The sequence below is a fragment of the Falco cherrug genome, chromosome 10 (genome assembly GCF_023634085.1).
Source record: "Falco cherrug isolate bFalChe1 chromosome 10, bFalChe1.pri, whole genome shotgun sequence".
NCBI classification, from domain to species: Eukaryota; Metazoa; Chordata; class Aves; order Falconiformes; family Falconidae; genus Falco; species Falco cherrug.
In genome coordinates, this window is record NC_073706.1 from 7,466,696 (window position 1) to 7,480,111 (window position 13,416).

Consider the following 13,416-nt stretch of genomic DNA (forward strand, 5'->3'; position numbering starts at 1 on the left):
GTCTGTGCTGGACTGAGGGGAGAGGTGTAGTATGTACTTTGGCTCTGTTTGGACAAGGACTCTCCCATAGCTTCTCCCTTAGATCCTGTTGCTGAGAGCAGCTGGTGTAAATGATTCAGTGGGGGGATTTTAGCTGGCCTGCTAAAAGGTGTAGATTAGCATGTTTATAGGTAAGTCACTGGCTTTGCAAATTCTTCCATACATGAATTGCAGAAAGGTGACAGCAGTCTGGGAAGGTAGGGAAGCTGATGTCAGCTTATGTGAGGATTTGAACATTTCCCTGGTGCAGTGTGTTCAGCTAGTAGGGGATGACTGTGCTTCTGGTGAGAGAGACTTAATGGCAGATGTTCATTCAGATAGTGCAGCCTTCCCCTGGATGCTGTTTGGCAAACTTCCAGGTTTGCAGAGCAGGAGAATGAAATGAGAATTGTGCTCAAGTGCTGAAGTAGGGAACCACTAAAGAGGAAGCTAAAGGCTTTTCCAATACCTAATTTCCTAATACCAGAGAGGCGGTCAGGAGCCCTAACATTGCTTCCTATACCTCTGACTTTCAGATCAATTGACTACACATCTGGCAGCGGTAGAGGTGAAAAATCTGTCGATGCACCTGTGCTGTGTGGTGTCTGCACACGGAAAAGGATTGAATGGAGTGTCTGCTCTGCAGGGAGGGAGAAGGCATTTTCCATCTGCTGTGCCCATTAGCCTGGAAGTTGGTGGTGTCTGCATGATGCACAAACAGGCCGTGGCAGATGCTTCATGCAGGTCCTCATCTGGTACCATTTGTACACCCCACTGGCAATGCAAATGAAGTAAATAGCCCCTTCAGATCAAGCTGGTGGGAAGAATTGGGATATATATTAATGCAGTGTCTCAGCAGGATCGGATTCAAATCCCTGGCCTAATGAAGTAGCTGTTCCCCATATGCCGCTGTTGGGAAGCAGCGCAGCAGGTACATGCCTTTTGGATGGGGTTAAAGACCAATCCCCCCAGCAGCCTCATTAGGTTCCTGAGGAGCAGGGCTCCCCTGGCAGCTGTTGAAGCTTCCTGGGTTGCTAGTTCTGGGCCTGAGGAAGCTTGTAACTGATGGGTCATACATGCTAGATGCCAGCTTGAGGGGTTGCTGCCTGTATACAGCTGGGTGCACATGCAGGGGCTGCAGTGAGCTGGGCTGGTGAGCTGGCTAGCCCAGTGGTGACCTTTGGCTTAAAGCAGCTCAAGGGCATAAGTGAGGCATGGCTAACAGGCTGAGGAAATGCTTAAGCAATGATTTCCTGCAGCATTTGAAGTATTGCTCTGTCACTTTTACTGCCTGGTAGCAACAGTGTAATTAATATTCTAATATTGGACTGGAAGTTAATCAGCCACAAGTTTAGAGGCTATTTCTGCTACTTACAAGCTTAAAAAACTGTGGTTTTGGGGGGGATTTGGTATCTGAGCTAACGGTGGCCTTTAGCATGTATGTTTAGAAGCAAACTGCAACAATGGAGAATTAGCTATTAATTAGCATTCAAAGCAGTCTTCCATTAAAAACTGGGTAGAGATTTTTCTCGTTAGTATAAGCAGCATGATCTCTTGAAACAACATATTGATGAGGGATCAGAACTGCTGCTAATGTAATTACTTTCATAATCTAATGAGCATACATACCAGCAAGCATGCTCTAGGGCGTGGAAAGTGCTGGTTGCCCAGCGGGAGCTGTAAGGACAGATGTAGTTGGAAAATGTTCTTTACAGTTTTTATTACTTCTCCAAGGCAAGTTGCTTGGGTTGAGATTCAAGCACTGCTGCTCTTGCATGTATGCATAGGGATGGAGGACAAAACTGCCTGAGGATAACGGATCCACTGTGGGCAACCTGTGAATGGTCTCTAGCCTGGATGCATGGGCTAGCTGGAGGAACCATATGGCATATGAACTTCAGCATGGAGCTCTCTGACCTGGCATCTGTAGAGGGTGCTGTGAGCATGCGTTGCCCAAAGCTTAGTAAGGGCCAGATGGAATTTCTGCACCAAACCATCCATTTGGGTTGTTCTGTGTGTATGTAGTCAGGATTCTTTCACCTTACCCCTATAGCAATGTGCTGTAATATCCCTCTGGACCAGTGGTCATTAGCTTATCTGAAAGAACAAGAAGTTTGACAAAGTGGAGACAAACCCTGAAAGTAAAATCTGAACTTTCAGAGGCGCTTATTTAGAGGAGTTAGAGGTGGAGGAAGTCTTCTGTGCTGAAAGGCTTTTGCTTCAAAGCTCTCATCTGCTGGAGTTTCTGGTGTGCCTGCAAACAGCTGGGTACCTTGCTGTGACTTGAATTTACATCTGTGTCTTTCTTCTGGAGCCAGTTTGGGTCTGGAGAGCATCCCCTAGCACTCCTTCCACACCTTTGCTCCAAATTCCCACATACAGCGCTCAAAAATGTGATTGTGACTGCCTTTACCAAAAGTCTGTCTGGACAGAGTTTCAGGAAAATGAGGATATATGGTGAGCACAGACTGGCAAAAACAGGCTGTGGGGAGTCGTATTCTTTAGTGCCGTAATGTCTTTTTTTCTGCTGTATGGAATATCCTACCTACAGCTGCTGCTCCAAACACCCTGGGTAACGGAGAGCTGGCTGAACTTGGCTGTGGCCAGCTGTGGGCTCTCGGCAGCATTGTGTGCTATAGGCTCAGATAACTTTCAGGTGTGTAACCACAAGTTATTCAAATACTTTTCAGCTACAGTGGACTTCCTAGTACAACTGTTACAGCTGAGTAATGAAGTAGGCCTCCCGGTTAATAAAGAAACCATCAAACAAACTATTCTACATAAATTCCCATGCATGGAGGGAAGATGACCCCATTTGAAAATCTCTTAATATAGCCCTTTGATAAAAGATACGGGGGGAGAGGTTTCACACTGAATTTAAAGCAATTTAAAGGTTTCCTCCTCAAAGCTGTCCTTAGCATTTGTTGTCCCATTGCCTGCCTGACTTCTGCGTGATCTGGAGTGTCTGCTGGTTGTTTTGCATGTGAAGATGAAGGCCAGGAGGTATGTTTTGGATGAAGGCTGGCTTACAGCTTTTCCTCTGCAGAGAGCTCCCTACTAGCTCTCAGAGGCTGGCAAAGGATAATCACAGCATGTCCAGAGGTCATATTCTGCTGCTGTGAAGTGGCTGAACAGGGCAGTGAGGATTAAGGCAGAATTGTCAGTTCTGTCAGTTATAGCAGGAGGAGACAATACTGCATGTACTTCTGTAATTTTCTAAAACTGAAATCTGGAGTCACTCACTAGGCTGGTATGTTTAAGTAAATGTTTACTTTTCTCAAACAGCTCTGTTTCTTGGTGCCATGAGATTTGAGAGGAAAATACCACAGATTATTTCTCTGTCTGATGTTGCTTTTAATAGACATGTTTTCATACACAGAGACACACTTAACATTTGTATTCCCCAAAATACAGGCATCTTTTTGACTGCATGGTGATTATTATATTTTTGAGACCCACCTATTAAGTAGCTGCATTAGCTTATGGGATAGCACAATCCTTTTACTCATTGCTGCTTCTACTCTTTGCGTTATTTTTTCTGCTTCCATCTCTGCTTAGTGATAGACTTAAGTTATCTGACACATCAGCTGCGTTGACAGGTTAGATGTTACCCTGGACAGCAATGAAGCAAAACTTGGTTTTGTGGTTGCCCTAGGAAGATCCAGGTTTCAGGACACTCAGACTGCCCCACAGGCAGTAAGGGGAAGGCTTTTTGAAGCAAAGGGTTTCTTCTACAGCATCCAGGGTTTTAAAGAGCTGTTCTGCAGTTCCTCTTCCACCCCTTTTTGCCAGATCCCTTGCAGTGGTGGGGTGAAGCCAAGTGTCTTGGTTCAGCCTGAGTCTCTGTTTTGGCACTGTGGAGACTGCTGGTTTGTTATAGCACCTAGGGTTCCCAGGCACTTTCCCATCTAAGTGTTGGGTGTAAGGTGCAGTTAGGGCTGAGACCCTTTGGCACTGGCTGTCTTCTGGCAGCCTTCATCTTGCAGAAAACTGCAGTTTATGTCCCTCTTGCTGAGACTTTTCTTGCTCAGGCCACCTGGCTGATCCTCAGGTGAGCTCATGCTGCAGAGGGGAGGACTGGTGCTCTTTCAGTGGGGTGAATGGACAGGGGACAGTGAGAGAGTGACCTTCTCAGAGGTTCCCAGTACATACTGCCAAAATCTCCCCTTTGCCTTGTGATACCTACCAAAGACTGGTGCTAAAGCCTTCTAGGCTGTTCACAGTAAATTACTCTGGAGAAAAGTGCTGGAGTAGGTTCTCTTTGTGTTTACAGAAACAGGTACTCTGGGGTCTGAAAAAATTCTTTTCACCTGTTTTCTCTGCTCAGTGCCAGCATGAGGCTAGCAAGGGCTGGATGTGGCCCCTGCCACAAGACTTTCAGTGACTGAAATGGGCTCAAGTCTTTAATAATGTGAATGGGAAGCACCTGGCAGCTTGCAGGTAGTAACAGAGTTGCCTTGGTAATAGGTAAAAATATTCTTTGTGCAAGACCATATTCATGGTATAAATTGAAACAATTCCATTATATTCCCTAAGATTTATTTGGGTTCGCAGAAACGGGTTCAGGGCCATTTCTATCTGTTACCTGAGAATCTGCCTGATTTTTTTAGTGTTATATTTAGAAAAATTGTCCGCTGGATAGTCTGCACTTCACTGTGCCTGTCGCTTGCTCTGTTTGGTTTTGAATGCTGTGGGTGGGTCACCTTGAAGCCTGCCTTCTGGTGCTGAGAATAAACTTGACTTCCTTAGTCTCTTTTTCAAAGCAAATACTAAAGCCAGGGGCTGTCCTAATTTCTGTACTTTGTGCAGAGTCCCTTGAGTTCACGTAACTTTCCTCAGCGAGGATGGCCAGGGCCAGAAAGACTCTTGGAGATATGGTCTCAGCGTTGACTGCATGAAGAAGCAAGGCATGCTTGCCATCCCTGACCGGGTGCAGGTGTCCTTCCAGTGGGCTGAGGAGGCTCAGCTGGTGCACGAGGGTGGGAGGTGAGCAGATGCAGCCACTTGCCCAGATGGATTCCCTGAAGCCCATTCCTGAAAGCTGCCCTCTGAAGGTGGGGCAGTATGTCAGTGTGCTGGGAGTAGTGCACACGCTCTCCATTCCACACATGATTGCATTTCCCGCTGTGGGTGGCCGTAATGTCTTCAACAGCCTATTGCTTCTGGATCTGGGCTGCTCTTCAATTGAAAGGGTGAGGCTTGTGCTTTTGATCCTCCCACAGATACTGGAATGCTTGCACATCAGGCCAGGATAGAGCCTGGCCTGTAAGCAGCAGCTAACTTCTGGATACCATTTCTCAGTGAGAAGAAATACTAAGCTCTACTTCTGCCCTTGTTTAGTAGCTTGGAGTATGTGCATTTTCTTTGTGCTGCACAACTGCCTTACACCCACCAATTTTCCCAAATCCAGCTGGAGAACTTAATGGCCGGCTGATGAAGAAAGACGATTGCTATCTCAGGCAAGTGGTTGCAAACCATCTGCAGGCCCATGAGATTGTTGCTGTAATTGTCACATGTTACACTGGCTTAGTCTCCATTCATGTTTGCAAGAATTTTGCCTACCATGAGGAGGTAAAAACTTTTTTCCCTGAGATATAGCACTCATGGGAAAAGGTCTACCATGAGAGTGAAGCAGTTTTTAAACAGATGTGGATGAGACCTTTGATACCAGCAGTTCCAAGCAGACTTCTCCTTTGAGTATTCACTGTTGCTTTTTTTACAGCAGGATATTTATAGGTGCAATTTTCTTGGAAATCTACAGAGGAGGACTGGAAGTGTCTGAGAAGTTTTGTTAGTCAGCAATTTATATTGCTGTGGAAACACCTTAGCAGGGCTTGGGAAAACTGCCTGGAGAAAAAGGTGGTTGCCAAAGATGCTAACAGCGATGCGTATCTCCTGTTGGTTTTTAGCTTACCTAAACTTATCTATCAGGCACATGCTTCACAAGAGTTGTGTCGTGACAGTGACACATATTTTGTGCTGCTGGTCATGATTTCCTTCTGTAAACCCTCTCGGTCACTCCCCTAAACTGTGACACATACTCCCTGCCAGTCTGTCTTCTGATCCTGGATGGTATGCTGGGTGCCAGAGTGGCATTGGAAGTCCTTGTAAGTGAGGTTGCTGGCTGTAAAGGTAAGTAGCAACATCAGTGGGGGTGAGAGGGATGCTGATGAGGTCTCCTGTTTCAAAATGAGTTTCAGTGACTTCGTGAATATATTTGCATGCAAACCTGGCTTCTTTTCTAGCAGAGATGACCAGGTAGATCTGCTGTTATGTAGGCCTTTGGCAAGTGGAAGGCTTCGTGAGAAGGGGTCAACTTCTGATTTGTCTTGTTAGTATATAAAGCAGATATAAATCTGCTTCTTGCAGTTCTTTTCCTGCCCACCCCCCCAGCCTTGGAGAAAAGTACTTGCAGGAATAGAGCAGAGAAGGGGGGAAGCACAGGTGGGTTTCTTCAGTGACAGCAAGCAGAATCAGGGCTGGGTGTGACTGTCAGACTCGTGGCACAGCTGCTGGGTGCAGGGTTCACAATGCTATGTGGACTGGATGCAACAGGCTCAAAGGATGTCACAGCTGTTGCCTGAGAGATGTGATGCAGCTTTTTCCTTCCAAGTGGCAAGAGGGTGCCTCTTTTACTCTGTTGCTGGCTGCTGGAAATGGCATTGCTGGGTTCTCCCCTGTGCTCTTTTTGTTATTTTTTTCTTTAAACAAAACAGAAAGGTCACAGTTTCCCATGAGATGCCTTCTCCCTGTCTGAATTGTGACAGGGAATCTAACACGGGTATCTATCCATGGCTGAGCCTAATGATTTTCCCTCATATGGAAGAGGAAGGGTCACCCTTATCTGGGTGTTGTCAGATATTCCCTCTGATGGTGGGCGTCTGTCTGTCCATCACAGCATTGTTTCCCCCCGCTCCGTGGCTCGGGAGCTGAGAGGAGGAAGATGCAAAGCTGCACAGGGGGTCTGCAAGGCTAACAGAAGACAGGATCTCTCAGGCCTTCAGGAATGCACCACTGGGTTCAGCCACGTGTAAGAGAGTTGTGGTTTCCTGTAGGTTTGCCTGATCCTTAAACCCCTATAGGATCCCTGAGAGAGGAGGGGGCTAGTAGTCCTGTAGCGAGAATTGTAGTGATGGAAGTGTTAGGAGGATCTCACAGGGTTTATTCATTTCCCTCATACTGGGAGCAGAAACCTCAGGAGCTGGAACAGTCCTCATGTCCTGTGAGATCTGTATGAGTACGCATGGTGCTCTGGCTCTTGGCTTCTGCAGCTGTAACTCATCCAAGTTGCTGTCAGAGTTAGTTGTGAGTTGTCTAAAGCAGATCAGTTGGCAGTCTTAACTTTTCTTGCAGAAGCAAAAATTGGTTTTGGCCCCTTGGGCCATGTTGCAAAGGACTGTGTACAACTGGACTGTGTAGTCCTGGTAAGAGATGTTACGTGGCTTAGCTCCTCTGTTTTTATGCTAACACGGACCCAATTTATGCTGGTACAATGATGATTAAGAATCTAAGTGGAAACTGTGTAAGAGGGAATCTCTCCAGGAAGCTTAGCAGCTGTGTAAACCTCTGGATTAGAGGAGAGCTAAGAAAAAAAAATCTTTATTAAAATAGTGACTCTGGCCCCTTAGCAATACCCTTATAATCTTCATGTCATCTTATTCAGGGGCCTGTTATCGGAGCACTAAGCATGTGGAGGTGGAAAGATCTCATGGGGTGAACTTCTTTTGCTTTGTTTTTGCCTTCAAGTTGGTGGTTAAATAAACAGCAGTTACACAATTTTCCCAAAGCTGAGCTTTTTGTACCTAAGTGAAGGCAGTGGTTGTAGGTAGGGGGAGTTGGTTTCATGCTGAATGTTGATGACATGTTTTACTGGGCAAATATTACTGATAAGAAATGATAAGAAATAAAGGACTCCCACACTACAGTCTTCTGAACATGCTGTCTAGAAGCATCTCCATCTGCTGAATTGTTTTAGATCGAATTTCTTCTATCCCATATCTTTCCACAAGCCACTAGGAGGTCTTTAATATGCTACTTCCTACAGTTACAGTAAGAAAAATATAGCAAGTTTCTTAGCAATGAAAACTAAAATCGATCAGAAATAGCTTAGTGGAGTTTTACAGGTTGTTAATGTAAAACACACTTTAATATCAAGGGGAAGAAAAATGTTTTCCTCACACACTTAATTTTTTTATCTTGTTTACAAGATTTTTCTTCATGTAATTTATGGCATCATTTTTCATGGGTCTGTGCAGGAGCCTGGGTATTCAAAAGAGGAATGTGCTTTTGAGGAGCAGATCAGATTATTCCTCCCAGAATTCTATAATTCACACCTGGGTATAGTTGAAATAGTAAAAAAGGTTTGGTTTTTTTTTTTTGGGGGGGGGGGATCAGTGCACCTTATTCCAAATAAAATAAAGCAAAATTTTTTTCTCTTTGCATTTACTAAATTACAAAGTGACCTGTGCCTTGGTGACTTCATTTTGCCCGTGGAACATAAATGCTTGACTGGTCAATGCCTTCCCCTGCCAGCTTCTGCTCTCATTTAGGAAAATAAATGCAATAGTTTCTGTCATGTAAATTGTATCATTTGAGTAAAGCTGTTAAATAGGTGAGGTGGTGTTACAGGTTCTGTTTATTTTCATCCCAGCTGTTACTGCATGCTGCTTCCTAGTTGCACTCAGAAATGCCAGGCACAAAAGGACTGTGCTGAGAGTTGACTTCTGTGAGTTTGGGTCAATGCTTTAGGTTTTGGCTCTATTTTGCATCATATTTCTATGCTGCTGCTTAATGTTCTGCCAAGTGTTTAGCTGTCATCTGCAGAGACAGGATTTGTGCAGATGGGTGGCCTTGAATCTCTTGTGGAATTATATTCATTGTAGATAAGGCCTCTGGCTTCATCACTTAAGTGGTACCCTATTGGAAATAAATATCTGCTTCTTTGTAGATTAGCTGTAACTATTAATTTACAGGGGTGAGTTTACTACCTTTTCCCTGGTAAAACAAGGTAAGGTGGGTACATTTCAAGAGGCAATATGGCTCCAAAACTGAGGGGGAGCCCAGAAACTAGGACTCAGTTGTTCCAGTTCTAGTCCTACAAACGCTTGGTCAAGGAAAAAGACCCAGTGACGACGGGGAACTGCTGGCACAAACAAGGGCTTGTTGGTAGATGGGACCCAGTAGGATCAAGCTTTGCTTACAAGATTGAAACAGTAATTTCCATGCCACTTGGTAGGCAGATTGCACCAGATGTGTCTGACTCATTGCATCCCTGACATGCATTGTGCTGCGATTATCTCTGGCAGGCAGAGGTGTGGATCAGACCAGGAGTCCTCCCCTTTGTGGACTCCAGGAACTCTGCACAGCAGAGATTAAACTGGGGTCTGTGCTCTGACCTCTTTGGCTTCTTTACAATTTGACATGTATAAAACAAAGCCAGTGTGACTGTGTGATACAGGCAGCACCTGGACCGCAGAGATCCAAGACAGTGTAATCGGGAATCAGCTTTTTCTGTTACTGTAGTTACCAGTGTCAGCTAAAAGCTTGGCTAATGTTGGCCATACTCAACCTGTTTTCCAACTGGCCAATTTAAAATTCTGAAACGTACATTGGCACTAAACCAATTGTCTTTCAAATTTCACCTATCTCAGTCAAATACTAATGTATGATCAGTTTATTGGAGACCTTTATTTAAAGCCGTGGTCTCTTAGGCTGTGCAATTAACTGGCAACTTAGAAATGGGACCAGTTATAGTAAGCATATCTGCTTTCTTCTGCAGCTTGTATAGCTTGTTACGGAGCCTGGTTAGTCAGAACAGTTATGTTTGTGTGCAGTGTAATATTCCAAGTACCATATTTAAGTGTGCTCTTGAACTTGGAGAAGACACATCAGTGTCCTGTGTAAGCAGCGTCTGTACCACTTTAGGATTTGCTTTCATTTACTTTACTTTTTTCCTAATGTCTGGGGAGAGACTTAGCAGAGTGAAAAATGTGACCTGGATGACAACTGCATTGAAGAAATTGTACTGAAGACTATTCCCAACTGTTCCTATGTTGTACAGTGTCCCAGGGGAGAAGTGGTGCTGTGTCACCCTGGAGCTTGCTGCTGCAACTTGCATATGACCCATTTGCAATTGCTGACTCATAAAACAGCTCAACTGACTTGACAATTCAGTAAATAAATCAGTGGGGTTTTCTTTATTTGTGGGTGGATTCATGTATCCCAAGTCTTATGCTGCTTGGAAGAACAATACCAATTTTTTATTGTCTGTTTTAGGAAAACCATTGTAAAAAAAAAACTTTGATGTTTCTCTTGGATTTATCAGTTATAGAAAATGAAGATGTTTTAGCTATTCCATCTTAATCTTATAAATAGCTGCTTGTGAAAATAAAGGGGCCTGGATTCTGGCCTGTGCCAAGTTGCAACTGTTGCCTTGTGACTAAAGAGAAGGAGAATTGGTGACCTGGAGTCCCAGGCTCTTATGTCGAGAACACGTTAGCCAAAGTGATCAGCTTACATGAGGCAGGATGATCTGATGGTGACTGGGAAGGCTGATCTTGTGGGGTGTGAACTGGGCGGCTGTTTCTTGTGTATGAGTGCATTTCTTGTTTCTTCTGTAGCATCTCATGCACACTTGGGAGATTCCTCATAGGAAGGGAATAAATGGTCCATGTTAAAGAAGACAAAAAGTTCCATCTTCTAGTTGAGCCACAAGTTCTTTGGAGTGAGGAAAGACCTGCTGGGAGAAGCCCCTTGCTGCGTTATACATGTCCCTGTTGACCTCTTCTATCCTTAAACGGCAGCAGTAAAATCCCGTGGGCTATAGAACGGGAAGCAATGAGCTGCAGCCGGAGTCAGTGAAGGGAGGGAAGGCTGCTGCTGCCTGCTGCTCCTGGAGCCATCTCGTAGCGTGGCGTGGGCTGCAGGAGAAGCATTGCTGGAGGAGGATGCAAAGGTGCAAGGGCTGAATGAGGAGGCACTTGTCTGTGGAGGCAGCTGGTGAAAGCGTGAGAATGGAGCTTGTTTGGGAGGAATCTGAAAAGTCAGGCACTGCTTTTGACTTAATGTGGGAGAGGGTCATGTAGCTTGTGAAATTGATAAAAGGATTTTAGGCATTGTGTTCCTTCTGCTAGAGAGCGTGCCTTGTGGCAGTTATTCTGGATTTGAAAGATACCCAGAAATGCTTTGTGGAGTCAGGTGTCAACCTGGGCCTTCAGAGACTAGGGGAATATTCCAGGTTTGATTTGAATGCAAACCTGGTCAAGGTTTGTCTTCTGCTTAGGGGATACAGTATGGCTTACCTTATTCATAGGATCCCCTCTTGTGGCTCAGACTCTTAGAAATTGTTCCTTTATTTTCTCTTAGGAAAAGAAAACTGAGAGTACCAGGTCCAGAAAAGTTGGCTGGTTTCCTTTCCTTTCCTTTGGGAAAGCCAAAGGCCTAGAAAGAAAACCACTAAAAGCTTTTTATTAAAGTATTCATCGTCTTATTTTCTAAACAAGACTTCTGGCCACTTTGAACCTTCTCCAACTTGTCATTAAAAAGCTATTATCTTTAATGAAACAAGTTTGTTTCATTTATGGCCTGGGATGAGTCACAGCCCTGCTCTCTATGGAGAGGCAGTATGTGATGGGGTTGTGTAGTGGCTTTTGGCAGAAGAGAGAAGGCTAACACCTGTGTTCTCCGTGCCTATGGCCATGTTTGAATGAGAGGGGTGGGAATTCCCTGCTTCTAGCCTGACTTCCCCCCATGGTCTTATAATGCAGCATTATATATGAGAGAGGAGAAGGCAGAATAAGCAGATCATGCTTCCCATGTGTTGGGAGTCTGCTGAAGACAGTAGGTTTTCCACGTTGAGATGAAGCCTTTATCAAGGGTGAATGCTTTTGGGGTTTAAATCCAAGAAGGTGTTTGCTCAGCCATAACTGCTCTGCTGTGGTGCGGATTCTCTCAGCAGTACCTCAAGAGTCTGTATCTTGAGGACAAAACTGGTGAGCTGAAAACCAGCAGATGCTTTGGACCTAGCTGGCCATAGAGTAGGGCTCTGGAGCAGACTGCTGCCCTCTGCGCATGCCCTCTGTGTGCTGTCTGGGAAGCTTATGCGGTTATTTTGCAGCCAGTTGAGGCTGAGTTTTACAAGGGTGACAAAGGCACATCTGAAGAGGTGTGAAGCAGTTGCTGGCCTCCTGAGCACATGCAGAAAAGTCCAGGTCTAACAAGGTTTTTTGGGTTTTTTTTCTGGATGAGATGCTTTTTGGTCCCTGGGTCAGCAGCCCAGTTCAGGTGTGCTGGCCAAAACTCCCTTCAGTCCTACTGAGATCCCATCCCTTTGTCAGAGTATAGGACTGCTCCTGGGTGGCTTTGTTTAGGACTATTTTGTTCGGTGTCCTTCTCTGACAAAAGACAGAAGAATCTGAAATATATGGACTTACAATCTGATTTTTCTTCAGGAAAATCTCTTGACTCCTTCTTGGTATTAATTCTCCTCCCGTGTCTCTGTGTGCTAAAAACTAGCAGATGTGTACAGAAGGGGAATGATGTTTACAAGTCTTTTCACTTCTATTCTAAGGTCTCAAAGGATACTGCAAAGGAGAGAATCACAGCGCAGAGTTTGAAACTCCTCCAAGTAAATTGGCATTAGGATACCTGCAGTTGTATTCTTTGCCTACTGGTCTCGATAAAAGAAAATTCTATCTGAATCCTTTATCAAATAAGCCTTTTTAACGCTCAGTGCTTAGTCTTCCTCCCTTTCCTGACCCCTCCAACACTTTTAATTATGGGTTTCTGTACAGGGTGCCTGAGGAAAGCAGGCAGACAGGCATTTAAAAAAAGCAGTAGTAGAAGTAGATCAGCCAGCTCCTCTAGTTCTTACTATTATTATTTTGAGTTTGTCAAAAGAAAGAAGAAAATTTAATTCTTGCATTAGGATATTCACAACATGAGACTCTTCTCTCTTTCTCAGTGCAAAGAGCTTGTTATCTGCCTGTGTGAATTTGTGTTTATCTTGGCCTTAAGTGCATGAATTCATAGTGTGAGCGGGTTGCGTGGGAAAGCAAGACCACATCCACAGCAGCCATTTCTTTCACTGTGAAAGGTTAGCTCACCTAAAGAAGGACTCGAGAGAAGCAGGACCGGTGAGGAACTGGATGTTAGAAACACAGCTGTAGCAGAGATCACAACGGAGGAGCTGCTGTGGCAGAGTCTGGGACGGTGACACCCCCCCAGCTCAAACTGCTGGCCCGGCAGCCCCTCCTGGCAGGGCAGTTTTTCAACCTACAGGAGCGATGATTAAGGGACAATTCAATGGAGATCTATAAAATCCCGAGTGGCCTTGAGAAAGTAAATGAAAATTGATTGTTCCCTGTCTCTTCCAATACAAGAACTAGAGTTTCAAATTAA